The sequence below is a fragment of the Alligator sinensis genome, unplaced genomic scaffold (assembly GCF_000455745.1).
Source record: "Alligator sinensis unplaced genomic scaffold, ASM45574v1 scaffold113_1, whole genome shotgun sequence".
In the NCBI taxonomy this organism is placed as follows: domain Eukaryota; kingdom Metazoa; phylum Chordata; order Crocodylia; family Alligatoridae; genus Alligator; species Alligator sinensis.
In genome coordinates this window covers 345,890-361,400 of record NW_005842918.1, presented here as the reverse complement: position 1 = coordinate 361,400, position 15,511 = coordinate 345,890, and the positions used below count along the sequence as shown (strand labels likewise).

General features: G+C 51.2%; 1 pseudogene; it reads right to left on the bottom strand.

Annotated features, from left to right (window-relative positions):
- Positions 1 to 1,309: 1,309 nt before the first annotated feature.
- LOC102383661 overlaps positions 1,310 to 15,511 on the bottom strand; it is a 60,968-nt pseudogene continuing 46,766 nt past the window's right edge.

Sequence of the window (15,511 nt, the reverse complement as noted above, 5' to 3'; positions counted from 1 at the left end):
GCCTGGCCCCACCCCTGCCTGCCCCCCAGGCCCCCCCAATCCCTGCCCTGCCTGGCCCATCCCCCCAAGACCCCCAATCCCTGCCCCCACAGCCCAGCATCCCCACAATAAAGCACCTGCCCGCACTTACCAGCAGTTCTAGCTGCCGTCTGTCACTGGGGCCCCGGCCACACAGCGCAGGACAGGGGGACAGCCCCAGCGGCCCCAACCCAAGCCCTGCTGCCCCCGCTGCCCTGTGCTGCCCAGGGGCACTCTGCCAGGAGGCCCCCGAGCCCCCACAGCCCCTGCTTTTAGGGTGAGCTTTTTTCCCCCTTTTTTTCATTCTTTTTTTTTCCTTTTTTTTTTTAAAGTGATGGTGCCTGGGGCCCAGGGGTGCAAGCCGGGGGGGGCAGCAAAATATATATTCATGTATTCATGAATTCATTAAGCATGTATTTAGAGTTCATTTTATTATTATGATAGAGACACTGGTAGTCTTCCAAATTGCTTTAACACTGTAGATATAGCAATAAAACACTGCCCTACTGATCACTGTCTCTGTCTCTCTCTCTTTATAGTGGTCTTTTGTTTCAATTGTGGAGGAACATGGATTTTGGAGTAGTTTACAAAGTGACTTTGGTATTTTTTTATCAGGGATTTTTCAGTTTTCCAATAGGGAACACCAGAAGGGACCGCAAGAATTCCTGGTGGGGAGGCCAGTGACAGGACCCTGCCTGCTCAGAGCTGGCACCTTGGACCCAGCTGGCTGTGGCTGTGGCCAAATGGGGCCAGGAGGACATGTTTTAACAGTTCAAAGCAGGGCACCACACCCAAAACATCTTCTGGGCAATAGCTGCCCAGATGGCCAGGCAGGGGGCATACATGGCAGTAATGCCGTACAGAGGCCAACTCTGCAACCACAGCTCACTAGCAGCTGGTCCAGAGGGGCAGATGCCTCCACTGGCTGTGCAGTCCCCATCTGGGTCTGGCAGGTGTGCAGCAGGTCACAGCCAGGCAGCAGCCCCCACTGCCAGACTGCTGCAGTGGGTAGAGGGTGCAGGGAACAATCAGGGCTGCTTCAGCAGTCCAGCTGGCACAAGGGGCAGTGTCCCCAGGTACCAACTGGATGGGCTGCAGAAGCTCCTGAGAACAAGTAGCTCTGAGGTACTTGCCAGGGCAGCTTTTTGTACTGATGGTGCCAGGACAGGGCAGCTTTTTATACTGCTGGTGACAGCACAGGTGCTGGCCCCAGGCACTAGCTCCTCCTGGCTGCAGATCCGAGAGGAGCCAGCTGGGGTTATTTTGCCCCAAGTGACACGATTTGCTCCACAACAAAGTGCATCTCCAAGCATGTGCACTGAGGCAAAAAGCCCTGGCTCAAATTTGCACCACTTATATTTGAGCTGCTACAAGTGCATGTGCTTGCATGTGTGGATGTGCCGCTAGAAACCTTTGCTCTTCAGGCTGGTTTGGGGGGGGGGCTGGTCACAGGCCTGTTCTTCATGGTCAATCCCACACATCTCCCATTGTCCCCAGGGCAGTCAGCACCACACTTTCCTTGCCTGGAGATTCCCCATGTCTAACACCTCCATGAACAGGTGTGTTAACACATATTGGGTGTGGCCTACAGGTGCCTCTTTTAAGTGGGCTTAGCATAAAATCACCATTATTAAGGTGCATTAAGGGCACGTGTTTACATATGTATGTCCTTAATGCGCCTTAAAAATTGTGATTTCATAGAATCATAGAATCACAGAAGTCAGGTCGGAAGGGACCTTGCAGATCTTCAGGTCCGACCCCCTGCCTGGGCAGGAAGAAAACTGGGCTCAAATGATCCCAGTGGGGTCAATGATTTAAGGCTACCTGAGCCTAAATTTGATACCTGCATAAAATAAGTATGAAACTTAGGTGTCAATAGAGAAGTCGCATCAGTGCACGTGTAGACATACTAATGCACATTAATGTAGTGTGTGTCAATGGATACACACTGCATTAATGTGCATTAGTGTATCTGCATGTGTGCTAATGCAACATAGTTATTCACTCCTAGATTTAATGTGCCTTCATGCTCATTAGCGTGTCCACATGTAGACATGCACCTAAATCACCTTAATGCACCTTAAGCAAAAGCACATTAAGTTTAGGTGCACATAAATACAGGTGTAGACATGCCACTCAAGATCTACCATCAACCCTGGCACAACACCAGACATCACACCTGAACCTGCAACTGGGAAAAAGTGGGGACCACGGTGGGCAACAGATCCCAGGCGGAGGCCATGCCTCCGTTACAGAGGAAGGCAACCCCCCTCCCCTGCCCCCAATCCATACCAATCTGACCAGGGGGGAAATCCCTTCCTGACCCCAAATCTGGCATCACTTGGAGTCTGAGTAGAGGGCAAGACCCTCTAGCCAGGACCTTCTGGAATAGGTCCCATTGACCACCCCCAGCCAGGGCTGACACCAGCACCCCATGGGCTAACTGGTGGAACCCATTTCCTCAGGAACGGTCAAGAAGGGTCTGAATAGGCCCATGGATGATGGTTCTGTTCATGGCAGTAGGCCAGAAGGCCTGGAGATGTTTCCTCTGCGATCTAAACCCAGATCCCAGAGGAAATAACAGTGGATGTCAGGAATGGGGATAAATCACTCCGGTTCCATGCTCTCCCTCTGTAGCATCCATTTCTCCCAGTATTGGAGATGGAAAACTGGACTAGATGGACCATTGGGTCTGCCCTGGTCTGGCACCATTTATCCCTCATTGTCCATCCACCGTCTTGGACTTTGGACTGTAGCTTGACCTCAGCCTGCTCCCTGCTCCCCCTATTCTGGTTGCTCCCTTGGCTTGGAAGTTGGTTCCTGGCTCTTGGCTTCAGACCCCCCCAGCCCATCCCCAGTCCCACACCTGGCTCTACCTACTAGGTAGGATGTCCCTTCATGATAATATTGTCAGGAATCCAGACATCAGGCAAAATAATTAGCCCCCACCTGACCCTCATTACCCTAATGGCCCTGGTTACTGGCATAGCCTGCGACTCCAGACGCCAGCCAAGTCTCTTGAACAACGACTGGTCTAGATCTCTCTTCCCTCAGGCTAGCCAGGTCTCTTCCAGTCTTCACCCTCCGGACTCTATTTGGAACTCAACCTTGTCTGTTCCTGATCTTCTGGGTCTGGGGTTTTTCATGGAAAATGCCACCTCTTTAGTTTCACTACTTTTTGCTGACTGAAAAATACTAGAGCAATTCTGCAGCAAAGAGCTCTGACGAGGGCACCACCTGCTCATCCAGTCATAGAAGATGAGGGTTGGAAGGGACCTCAGGTCACCTAATTTAAGTAGGTCCATAATAATGATGGAGGGGTGAAGGAAACATTCTTGTTTGACTATTTTTGCCTAATTTGTTGGATTTAAATTAAAAAAAAATTAAATATAAGTGAGCCAATGAGAGCACATTCCAATCATGTTAAATTTGCTTTTGCTTTGATCCTAAACTGAATAACATTGTGCTAGCCCACCTAGTACAGCAGTGCTTCACACTTGGTCTGTAGACCAGATCGGGCCCATGGCACCATGTCATCTGGTCCATGGGGCTCCTCTTGGTGTGGGAATTTGGTGGTGGAGGGTTGGCGTGTGCTGTTATATGTGTAGAGGTAGCACCCCTGCCTTGGGACAAGTCTCTGTGGTAGGCAAGAGTCTAAAAGAGCACGTTGGCTAATGGATTTATTCACAGGCTGAGTTTTTACAGTTCTCTTCCGTTTTCATCATGTCCCACAATACGGGCTTCTGAGAAGCAGAGCCGGGCACAAAGAGGCCTATTTCTGTGTGTGTGTGTGTGTGTGTGTGTGCGCGCGCGCGCGCACACGTGGGTGTACGTGTGTGTGGGTATACGCATGCGTGTGTATTTTTATGCACATGTGTATGTGAGAATGTATGTGTATGTGCATGTATTTTTGTGTGTGTGTGTTTGTGCATGTGGGTCTATTTGTGTGCACATGGGTGTGTACTTCTGTACAGGTGGATGTGCGTGCATGTGTGTGAATTTGTGCATGTAGTTGTGTGATGCGGGTGTGTATTTGTGTGATGTAGATAGGCGTGTGCACACACATGTGTGTGTGTGGCTCGTTTACGCCCCAGGGTACAGTCCATGGAGAAGAGATGTCTTCCCCTGCATCTCCAATGAGCCTTCATTGCCACTAGAAGAGGAACGAAGGGAGACAGCATCAGCCACTCGCTGGGCTTGATTAAGGAAACATTAAGCCCATTAAAAAAGAGAGACAGTTGTTAACACCTGTGGAATGAAGAACAATGAGCCATGAGGTCTCAAGTGGAAAAGGCATGAAAGGGATTATAAAAGCAGTCTTCGGATACTTGAAAGGTTGCCATAGAGAAGAGGGAAAGCACCTTTTCTCTCTGGCTACAGAGAGGAGGATGCAGACCAATGGCTTGAGGTTGCAGTAAAATTGGTTTTGACTGGATCTCAGAAAAAATTATTCCCTGTTAGAGAAGGGAGACAGTGGAATAGAGGTTGAGGAAAGGTGTGGATGCCATTGCTGGAGGGGTTCAAGGAGAGGCAGGGCAGGCACTGACTGGAGGTGATCTAGGTATCACAGTGCCTGTGCTCTGCTGTGGGGATCATCTAGGCTTCTGGGCTTTGCTGGTTCCCTGCTTACCACCCTTTCTGTTCCATGTGTCAGGGAGGTTTTAGGCCTCTCCCAGAAGCACTGGCTGCTGGCTGCAGCCCAGGCTGGAGATGGGGACTGGGCTGTGCCAATGCTCTGGCTGGGACCAACCCCAGAGGGTCCAGGCTAGAGGGTCTTGCCCCTGCGCTCAGGCTCAGACCAATGCTACTTTGGGGGTCAGGAAGTAATCCGCCCCCCCCCCCCCCCCCCAATTCCCCCCCCCCCCCCCCCCCCCCAGTCAGATTGGTATGGACTGGGGGGTGGGGGGCAGGGTGGATTGCCTTCTTCTTTAGTGGGGGCACGGCCTCTACCTTGGATCTCTTGAGCATATATTAACAACCTTCTACAGCAGCAGGACGTTGGCTGCTGTGGTCCCCCTATTTCCCTGGTGCAGGTTTGGGTGTGATGCCTGGTGTGTCAGGGTTGATGGTCATTTTGCTAAGAGTTTGGATGATAGGTTTGTCCAGTATGGTTTGGACAGGGCTGATTCTGCCTCAGGCAGGGGGTTGGACTAGATGTGACCTCTGGAGATCCCTTCCAGCCCCACTTCTCTATGAAGTGAATTGACTCCCTCAGCTACCCGAATAGTAATTCAACAACTTCTGTACCACGGAGCAGGGGGCTTCTCTCCCAGGCAAAAAAATCAGCTCCTCTGGTGAATACACACACATACATTTTGGTGGGGCTCATTTTGGGTGTTCCAGACCTGCACAGAGGCTCAGCCCAGAGCCTGTGCCATCAAGTTAGTGAGCTCAGAGAGCTCCCTGCATGTACACCGCACAGATGAGGTGACTGTGACTACTCCCCCTTGGCCCCCTTCCTAGATCCACCCATGTCATTACATCCCTGAGCTTGCTGGGACTTGCCTGAGAAGTGGGTCTCATCGGGCTGGGTGACACCGACAGCATGGGTGGGAGAAGTGGCAAAGAAAGGAATAGGAAGAAACTAAGATAAGAAGATGTTTATGGTGTGGGACAGTCCCTTCTCTATGGCTGTAGCCAAAAGAGGAGACAACACACAGAGAATAGATCCATGGTGCATCCACCCCTTGAATATTGTACTCAGTTCTTGTGCCCACACCTCCAAAAGGATAGAGAAGAGCTAGAGACCACATCTAGTCCAACCGACTGCTCCAGGCAGGATCAGCCTTGTCTAAACCATCCAAGACAAGGGTTTGTCCAACCTTCCTCATCCTGGTTGTCCTTCTCTGTGCCTTTTGTAGAAGAGCTAGAGAAGGGCAACAGGGATGAAAGACCCTCAGGGGACCTTCCCAGCATGGAAGGAAAGGGTGGGACTCGTGGCCACCAGATGCAGGAAAAGCTGAGAATTTAGCCAGATTCCCCAAGGGATTGCAGCAATTCTTGGAGGAAAGGGGCATTGGTCACTATTGAGCATGGGAGTGAGGGGCAAAGCCTCTGGACCAGATTTTCAATGCTGGAAGCTACAAGTGGGAGGAACAGAGAAAAACCCCAGCTCAGACCCAGATCACTCCCTTCCAGCCTCCAATCTCTGCTGTTGTATGGCACGAGACACTGGGCAAGACAGACCTAGGGTCTAACCCAGGACATGGCTGCTCTTACATAACTTCTGAATCAGCCAAGGAGAAGCAGCCCCTCACCTTCTTGGGAAGTCCCGGGCCTTCCAGGAGTCAATTACTTCTGTGATGGTCCCCACTATCTTCCCACTGGGCAGCTGCAGGTCATTGGAGGCATTGCCGTTGAAGTCCCCACAAGACGCACACACCTGGTTGGCCAAGGTCTTCTTCACCATCACCGTCACCTCTCCATTGGAGCTAAGCTGAACTTGAACTCCTGCAGCTTGGGTGATTGTGATGGTGCCCTGGGACTTGCTTATGGACACAATCTCAGACACCTGCACTGGGAGCTGTGTTGAACGCCCATTCACCTAGGACACATGGAGGGGGTATATTTAGGGGACAGCTAGGCAGTGCGGGTTGAGAGGGAGACATATGGGCTGAGCTGGTGCCCATGGGCTGTGGCTCTGTAGAGTGTGATCCATTGGTGAGATGAAGACTGTGGTTCAGGACACCTGGGTTCTTATTCTTATTTCAGGGTGCGGGGAAAGTAGGATCTAGCGCAAAGCGGATGCGACCTGGGACTCTCGCATTCTGCTTGACTCTAGAGGGAGGGGATGCTTGTGAGGTGGTCAGGGAGCCAGAACACCTGGGCTCTCTTCCTGCTCTGGGAGGGGAGTAGAGTCCAGTGGGTTTAGGCAGATGGGCTGCAAGCAGGTCACCTGGGTTCTCTCCCTGCTGTGGGAGGGGTCTGGGTGGATTAGGGAAGCCCAGACCTCTGGGTTTTCTCCAGGTATGGAAAGGGAGGTGAGTCTAGTGGGTAGATCAGGGTCCTATCAGAAGTCCAGCCTTCCCACCCCTCCTGCTGACTCCCTATGAGACCTGGGGCAAATAGCTTTCCTTCCCTGGGCCTCAGTTTTGCCATCATGGTAACGGAGCTGATTGCATTGACCCCCCCCATCACCACTGACCTCCACTTACCCAGACCTCCCTTGTCTTGCTGATGACAACAAGCCCCTCCTCAAAGAAAAGGTAGATGGCGCCAGGCACGGGAATGCCTCCTTCCCTGAGGACCTTGGCCACCAGCCTGAACCAGGGCAGGCTGCTGCCCTCACAGAGGGACACCATGTCATAAGCCCCATCCGAGGGGGCTTTTCCTGAGACACCATCGAAGGAGGTGAACCAGCCTCCGGGGGCCCAGGTGCAGTGACCGTCTTGATCCACACAGTCCTGGCTCCTCTCACAGACGAGTTCACCTGCGGACCGGCAGGCACAGGTCTGCGAGCAGTTGCTGGACATGATGCTTTCCCCGATCTGCAGGGGAAACACATGGCTCCATTAGCCCCCTCCTCAGGCCCAATGACATCAGAAAAGCCCTGAGAAAGCTGCACCCATAAGTAGGAGCCAGGACTAGATCCAGGGGGGTGAATTCACACCTGCCTTTGATGCCACAGGTCCCCCCCAAATTTAAAACCAACCACCTGGAAGTGGCAGCAGCTTTTCTATTTAATTGGCTTCATTGCTCATTGTCATCTAGCAGATTCCTGCTAACCTTTCACCCCACAGTGTTAACCACCCTCCCCTTTTTAAAATGGTCTTGATCTTCTGCTAATCAGGCTGGCCTTTCTTCTGCAATGCTGCTCTCTATTAGCTGCAATGTAGCTCTCATTTCACAGACCTCCAGACTCTTTTCAACTCCAGCTAAAAACATCAACTCAAGTGAACATTAACCCAGGGGTGGAAATAACTTCCAGGGAAGCACTGAAGACACTGCCCAGATACTCAAGGAGGCCAGATTTTGCTTTATGAATCTGTAGAGATATACATTTAATTCTAGTGACCACAGATACAATAGCTTTTGATTTTTTTTGCCTAGTTTGTTCTGTTTTATGCAAAATATATGATACAGCAAATGAATGCATGTTCCAAGAAAGTTATACTGGGGGTTGGACTTGATGACCTCCTGAGGCCCCTTCCAACCCTAATTTTTGATGATTCTATATTTGCTTTTGCTTTGATCTTAAACTGAATAGCACAGCTCTAGGTCCCTAGCATACTGGCCATGCTTCTAGTTTCTTTTTAACTGAAGAAACATGCGTGTTTTATGTGATGACACAACTCACCTTCTGCAACCCCTTTTTCAAAGTCCTAGATCCAGCCATGGTGGGAGCCTTTGGTGATAGCTCCAACCTCAGAACCCATCTCCATCCTTTCTCTCATCACCCTCCAGGGATTTGAAGATTATAATTAAATCCCCCCTTCAGTTCTCTCTTCCTCACACTCAGTCACTCTAGGCCTCTACCTGGGACCTTTTGAATATGTATTAACAGCCTGTTATGGAAGCAGGACACCACAGTCCCCCTGCTTTCACTGTGGCAGGTTTGTGTGTGATGTCTGGTATTGTGGATTGACAACAGGTTTGCTAAGAGGGCACATTATGGATTTGTCTGGGGTGGTTTGGATAGGGCTGATCCTGCCTCAGGCAGGGGGTTGGAATAGATGGGTCATAGAGAAGTCATGCTGGAAGGGACCTCCAGAGGTCACATCTAGTCCAACCCCCATTCTTCACTCCAGAGGTGTTAACAATCATCTCTCTTTTTCAATGCTCTTGATATTGCACTAATCAAATTAACCTTTTTAGGGCAATTTTGCTGTTCCACTAGTGAAATTAACCTTTCTTAAGGCAATGTTGCTGTCAGCTAACTCCTTCTGGTTTCTCTTCTATTTCACAGCTGCTTTAGATCTTCATCATAGACCCTTTGCCTCTTTTAGAACGCATACAGAAGTGGGGCTGGAAGGGACCTCCCAGATGTCATAGAGTCATAGTCATGTAGTCATGGAGGAGAAGGGCTGGAAGAGACCTCCAGAAGTTACATCTATTCCAACCCCTGTCTAAGACAGGATCAGCCCTGTCCAAAGCATCCCAAACAAATGCAAAATCTTTGTAAAACTATCATTAATCTTAACACAACACCAGACATCACACCCAAACCTGCCACAGGGAAAGCAGTGGCCAATGTCCTGCTGCTGTAAAAGTCTGTTAATAGGTGCTCCCGAGATCCCAGGTAGAGGCCATGCCCTGATACAGAGGAAGGAAACCCCTCCCCTCCCCACCACCCCAGTCTGTACTAATGTGACCAGGGGTAAAAAAACCAATAGTAAAGCATAATTATGCAAATTATGGAAATAGCCATTACTGACAGTAATAGTGGAAATACTAAATATGCATAGGACAAAGGGCTGCTGGACTATGCCCTAAATGTCCCAGTGAGACCCTAGGCTGCCTGATCAACAGGATAGGGTGCCAGACTCATTTTCAAGGTACCTAGGGCATTTCATGGTATGGGAGTATCTGCTCTCTGCTGAATAAAACTACATGAGTGGAGTAGAAACTCCTGCTCCTCAAAGATTCTTCCCCTCAACCACCTAATGGCCCCCTGATCCAAAATGTTGGGGATACAGAGGGGCCTGTGGCCTCTAGCCACATAAAAGTTGGATGGCCCTGGTGTAGATAAGACCCTGAAAGGGCTGGATTTGCTTCTGTGTGGTCGTAACAGGGAATCCAACCCCTGTTATAGAGGAGGGTTGGAAAAGGCCAGAAAGCCAGCCCGGCTCTTTTAAACTACAACCTTTTGGGCTGTCTAAGCCAATTGGGAAGGCAATCCCATTAGCATGAACACTACAGAGACAGCAGTCAACCTCTGCTAGGTGGAGTGGAGTAGGTCAGATGATTAGAAAGGGGGTGGAGTTAGGGAGTATAAACAGCTCACCCCAAAGCAGATAGGGGCAATCAAGCCTTGATTGCAGAAAAGGCTGGCCTGGGAGTGGCTATGAGGGAAGATAAGACTGCATAACACGGTGCTCCGATGTCCTGCGTGCTATCCTCCCAGACACAAAGGTCTGAAGGTAGGGAACAGAGCTGGTTGCTGTGGCCTATAAAGTCAACTGATGCATTTACCAAGCCCAAGGCTCTGGGCTCTAGACCCTGGGGAGGCTGAAACCCAGGACTAGCTTTGAGGCACAGAGGGTGTGTCTTCACGTGGATTTACTACACAGTAAATTACTGCACAGTAGGAGGTTTTCACACCAGCATCTACACTTGTAGGCATTACAGCACAGTAACAGTGCATGTGGACTGACTTGGGTGTAAAGTTAGTCCCGAGTCAGTACACACACAGGGTTACTGCACAGTAAGGCATTTATCTACATGTCCCTTACTGCGCAGTAAGTAATCAGGTGTAAATTTACTACCTGCATCATGCAGGTAGCAAATTTATGCCCAAATCGGCATAAGGTGCCACAGATACTATGCAGTACAAGAACACATGCGTAGACGCACACCAATACTGCACAGTAACTGTTGGTTACTGTGCGATAACCTAAATTACTGCGCAGTAGCTGTGCACATGTAGACATGCCCAGAGAGGTAAAGAGTCTGGAGACTGCAGGCCCAGAAGAGACCAGACTCGAGGGTTCAGCTAGAGAAGCTGCATTCAAGATCAGGGAGCCAGTAGACACCAGAAGCCTTGCTGGTGCAGTGCAACTTTGTCATCACGTTCCTTCCCCTCCTTTGCTTTGGGCAGAGACAGGACAGCTCTGGAGCCACTTGTTTTCCAGCAGAGTAGGGATCAGGGAGAGTGCAAAGGAGACTGGGGAATGACAGGACCACCTGTATGAGATGGAAAGGCCCTCAGCTTGAATCCTGTCACCGTGTTGTAGCCCAGCACTCACCTGGAGGTAGCGCCCATCATGGACACAGCCGCACTGGTACACAGGCACACAGGAGGCCCCATCAAACAGATAGCCGTCATCACATTGGCAGCCTTCAAAGCATCTCTCGGTGCAGTGGGTGGGCACAGACAAGGCGGCACAGGTGAAATCACAGGATCTGGTGCACATTTCGTAGTGGCTGTGGGGTGGGCAGGGGAGAGCTGGGGGGAGAGAGGGGGGAACTGAATCCACCACTGGGCTTTCCCAGTTGCAACATGGGGCCTAGAAAGAATCCACCTCCTCCCCCACTCCAACCAGGGTTTTATTTTTGTCCTCCTTGGAGGCACTGGGTGTTGGTTTCAGCCCTAGCTGAGGATTGGGACTGGGCTGTGCTAATGTTGCTGCTGAGACTCAACCCCAGAGGGTCCTGACTAAAGGGTCTTGCTCCTCCACACAGGGTCAGACCCATGCTGCACTGGGGGTCAGGAAGAGATGTTACCCCGTGGTCAGATTGGTACAGACTGGGGACGGAGGGTTGCTTTCTTCTGTAGTGCGGGGCACAGCCTCTACCTGGGATCTCCCAGCAGCAAGACACTGCCAGACCTTATCTTCTGGCTTTACCTGGGCCAGGTTTGGGGCCTCAAGGTGTCTTGGGGCAACTTATCATAGAGCACTGGGGCTACAAGGGATCTCCAGAGGTCATGTCTAGCCCTACCCCAGGCCTGAGGCACGATCAGTTTTATCCAAAACATCCCAGATACATCCATTGTCATAGAATCATAGAGTCATAGATAAATCGGGTTGGAAGAGACTCCCAGAGGTCACATAATCATAAAGAAGCAATCATCTTCTGTGGTGTGGCCACATCTGGAGTCCTGTGTCCTGTTCTGGGCCCCCCACTACAGACAGGATGTGGACACATTTAGACAGAGTCCAGCGGAGGGCAATGAAAATGGTTGTAGGGGGTTGGGGGACATGACTTCTGAGGAGAGGCTGAGGGAAATGGGCTTGTTTAGTCTGGAGAAGAGAAAACTGAGAGGGGATTGAATAGCAGCCTTCAACTCCCTGCAGGGTGGTTGCAAAGAGGATGGAGCTGGGCTGTTCTCAGTGGTGGCAGACGAAAGAACAAGGAGCAATGGGCTGAAGCTGCAGCAAGGGAAGCTGAGGTTAGATATTAGGATGAGCTTTCTCACCAGGAGGGTAGTAAAGTGGAGCAGGTTAGCAGCAAGGGAAGTTGAAGTTGGATATTAGGAAAAACTCTCACAGAGGGTAGGAAAGCACTGGAACAGGTTACCCAGAGAGGTGGTGGAGTCTCCATCTTTGGAAGTTTTTAAGATTCAGCTTGACAAAACCTTGGCTGGGATGATATAGTTGGGGCTGGTCCTGCTTTGACCAGGGGGTTAGACTAGATGTGACCTTCTGAGGTCCCTTCCAAAGCTGTTTAGCATAGACCCTTTGACTCTTATAGAAATCATAGAGAAGTGGGGCTGGAAGGGACCTCCAGAGGTCACATTTAGAGTCCAACCCTTGCAGGATCAGCTCTGTCCAAACCATCCTGTACATATCCATCATCTAAATTAATCCATAATCCCAGGCCCTCTCTGCACCAGAAGAAAGCATGATGGGATCTGATGCACATCACCACAATCACGCCTCAGAGAATGATAGAAAATTTGGGTTGGAAGGGACCTCAGGAGGTTACATCTAATCCAAACCCCTGCTCAAAGCAGGTCCAGCCCCAACGACATCATCCCAGCTAAAGGAAGCCAGCAGCTGGCCAGGACCTTTGCTGATATGGGCCATTTTAAAGTGGAAAACCAGCTCCCAATGGCCAGGTTCAACATGCATGTGATCCATGGGGAAAACCCATGGTGCGTGAACCAGCAGGAACCACAGCTCAGGCTGGAGGTTGGTTACTTACGGCAGAATGTGTCCGATCTCCAGTCTCTGACCTGGGCTCCGACTAGCTGGCAGGCAGCTGTGTAGGCCTGGAGACTGTGACAGAGAGTCTCCTGTGCCCCACGGGTGGCGCACATGTCCTGGACACAGCTCTTGAAGTAGCTGGCAGGGCTGACCAGGTTGTGGCAGTCACTGAAAGGACCCAAAGTGTCTCTCATTTGTCCACATGAGCTGCCAACCTGGTACGGTGCCATTTTGTTCATACTGCAGACGGGGCACTGCACACCACAGCCCTTGGTGCACCGGGGATCGTCCACATGCACTTTCCATGAGGTGATGAACTCATCCATGTCCTTGGTTCCCCTCCCAGTGGGCAGCAGGAAGTCATCGCTCTTGTCCCCATTGTAGTTGCCGCACAAGCCCCGCGTGCGGCCCTGGTAGGTGCTGGGGACAGTCACCAGGACATAGGAGGAGGTGTCGTAGAGGACGCGGAAACCAGAGGCAGCCTGGATGATGATGTTGTTCCCTTCCTGGTTGGCCCAAAGCTTCCCGTCATCCAGAGTCAGAGGTAGGATGTAGAGTTCTTCATCTACCTGGGGAAACATGAGGGAAATCTGCCCATCACGGAGAGGACTCAGCAGTTCTGTCTTGTTCACACATACACGTGGCACTCATTACGTGGCACACATACGCGTGGCACTCATTACATAATCAGATTCAACGAGGCCAGCAGAGATGTCCCTCATAGGGTTTGTTCCCTGAGCAGCTAGTCTCCAGCTGGAAACCAGGACCCCATAGGTAGAAGGTTGGAGATTTAGGGTCCTGGCACCTGTGTGTACAGGGCAAAGGAGCCAGGGAGTAGTGACAGGGTGGCCTGCAGGGTGGCATCATCTACAGAAGAAGGTGTCCCCTCACCTATCATTTGCTCCCCATTGCAGCTGTGGCCAAATGTCGTGCTGAATGAGCATATGACACCTTTCATTTGGTGGTGTCCATAGCTGCCAGGACCCTAGAGCAACCCCTTCCATCCCCTCCTGGGTCCTGAGCCTGAGTAGAGGCATAGCTGCATCCATTCTGGTGCCCCACTCCGTTATGAATGCCCCCCACATCCACCCCACATGACACCCTTCCTAGGGTGAAGCCAGCTTCCAACACGGACTTACCATAATTCTCCACTTCTTTCCCTTCGCAATGGTCATGGTATGGCCATGAGCAGTGACCACCACAGTCCTGCCTGGAGGCAGGAGGCTGTCCCCAATGGAAACATCATTCTCTATCACCACGGAGAAGTTTTCCAGCCTGGAGTCCCCTTCCTTCGCTTCAGCCATGATGTAGCCACAGGAGCCCTGGAAGTTGAAGGCTTGCCCATCAAAGGTCAGGTAGTGAGTACCAGCATGTGCTACGCATGTGCTGGAGGCCACGGGGTGGCAGCCAAAGATGCCATTCTCCAGGCGGCACTCTTCATGTGTGCTGCAGCTGACCAGCGAACACTCAATGACCCCGCTGGTTGTGCACCGGCACCATTTCTGGCAGGATGTATCAACATAGAACCCTGCCCCTTGGCTGTAGTACCGGCCCCGGTGCGCACAACCACATTCCTCAGCTGGGACGCAACGGTCCCCGCTCAGGACGAAGCCGGCATCACAGAAACACCCTTCAGTGCAAGGAGCATCACACATCTCCAGGGACACGAGCCCATGGCAAGTGGTTGGGCAACTGTTCCCACAGAGCTCATAGTGAGAGTGGGGGGGGCAGGGGAGTTCTGGAAGAAAAGATGGGAGAGAACGGGGTGGTTCAGGCACAGAAAGAAATACACATCTCGCCAGAAGGCTGGAAACTCTTTCTTTCCATACCCTTTGTGATAGGGCTGGGGCAGAAGTCGTATTCAGTCTGTTTACAACCAGAGGTGGACCCAGGGGGTGCACTTATACCCCACTTTGATTCCTCCCCCAGTCAACATTTAAAACCAACTGCCTGGTAGTGGCAGTGGCTTTTCTATTCAGGCAGTGCCAAAGGAGTCATTTGATTCCATGGCTCATTATCTTCTCACTGGTTCCTGCTAATCTCTTCACCCCACAGGTGTTAACAACCATCTCTCTCTTTTAATGATCTTGATGTTCCACTATTCAAGCTATCCTTTCCTCTGCAATTCTGCTCTCTCTTAACCATTCCTGATGATGCCTCTCTTCTATTTCACATCCCTGCAGTGTTTTTAGCTCTAGCTACAAGTCTTACCTTAATAGTGTGGTGCCAGGCCCTCAGAACTCAATCCTGCTCTAGATACATCTTGTTCATATGCTCTCTCTCTAAAACATCCACTCCTGCTGCTGTCAGGGGCAGGACCCAATCTGGCACTGCTGATGGTCTTCTGAGCCCACCCTAGAGGCGACACTCACCACAGAACATAGCTGATCGCCATGGCCCAACAGCGATGCCCTGGGCTTGGCAGGCTGTCACATAGGCGCTGATGGAGCTACACAGAATATCATGGTACCCCTTGAACTGGCAGGTGTCCAAGATGCAGTGATCAAAGAATGGAGCCAGTGTGATGGTCTCATGACATTGCCTGAAGGGACCATCTTCTCCCATGAGTACCCCGCAGTAATATTCTGCCTTGTAGGGCAGCTTCTGTGCCTCCGTACAGACCACACAACTCCCAGAGCACCTTGCTGAGCACCCTGGAAGCCCTCTTAACTTCCAGCTCGCGGTCA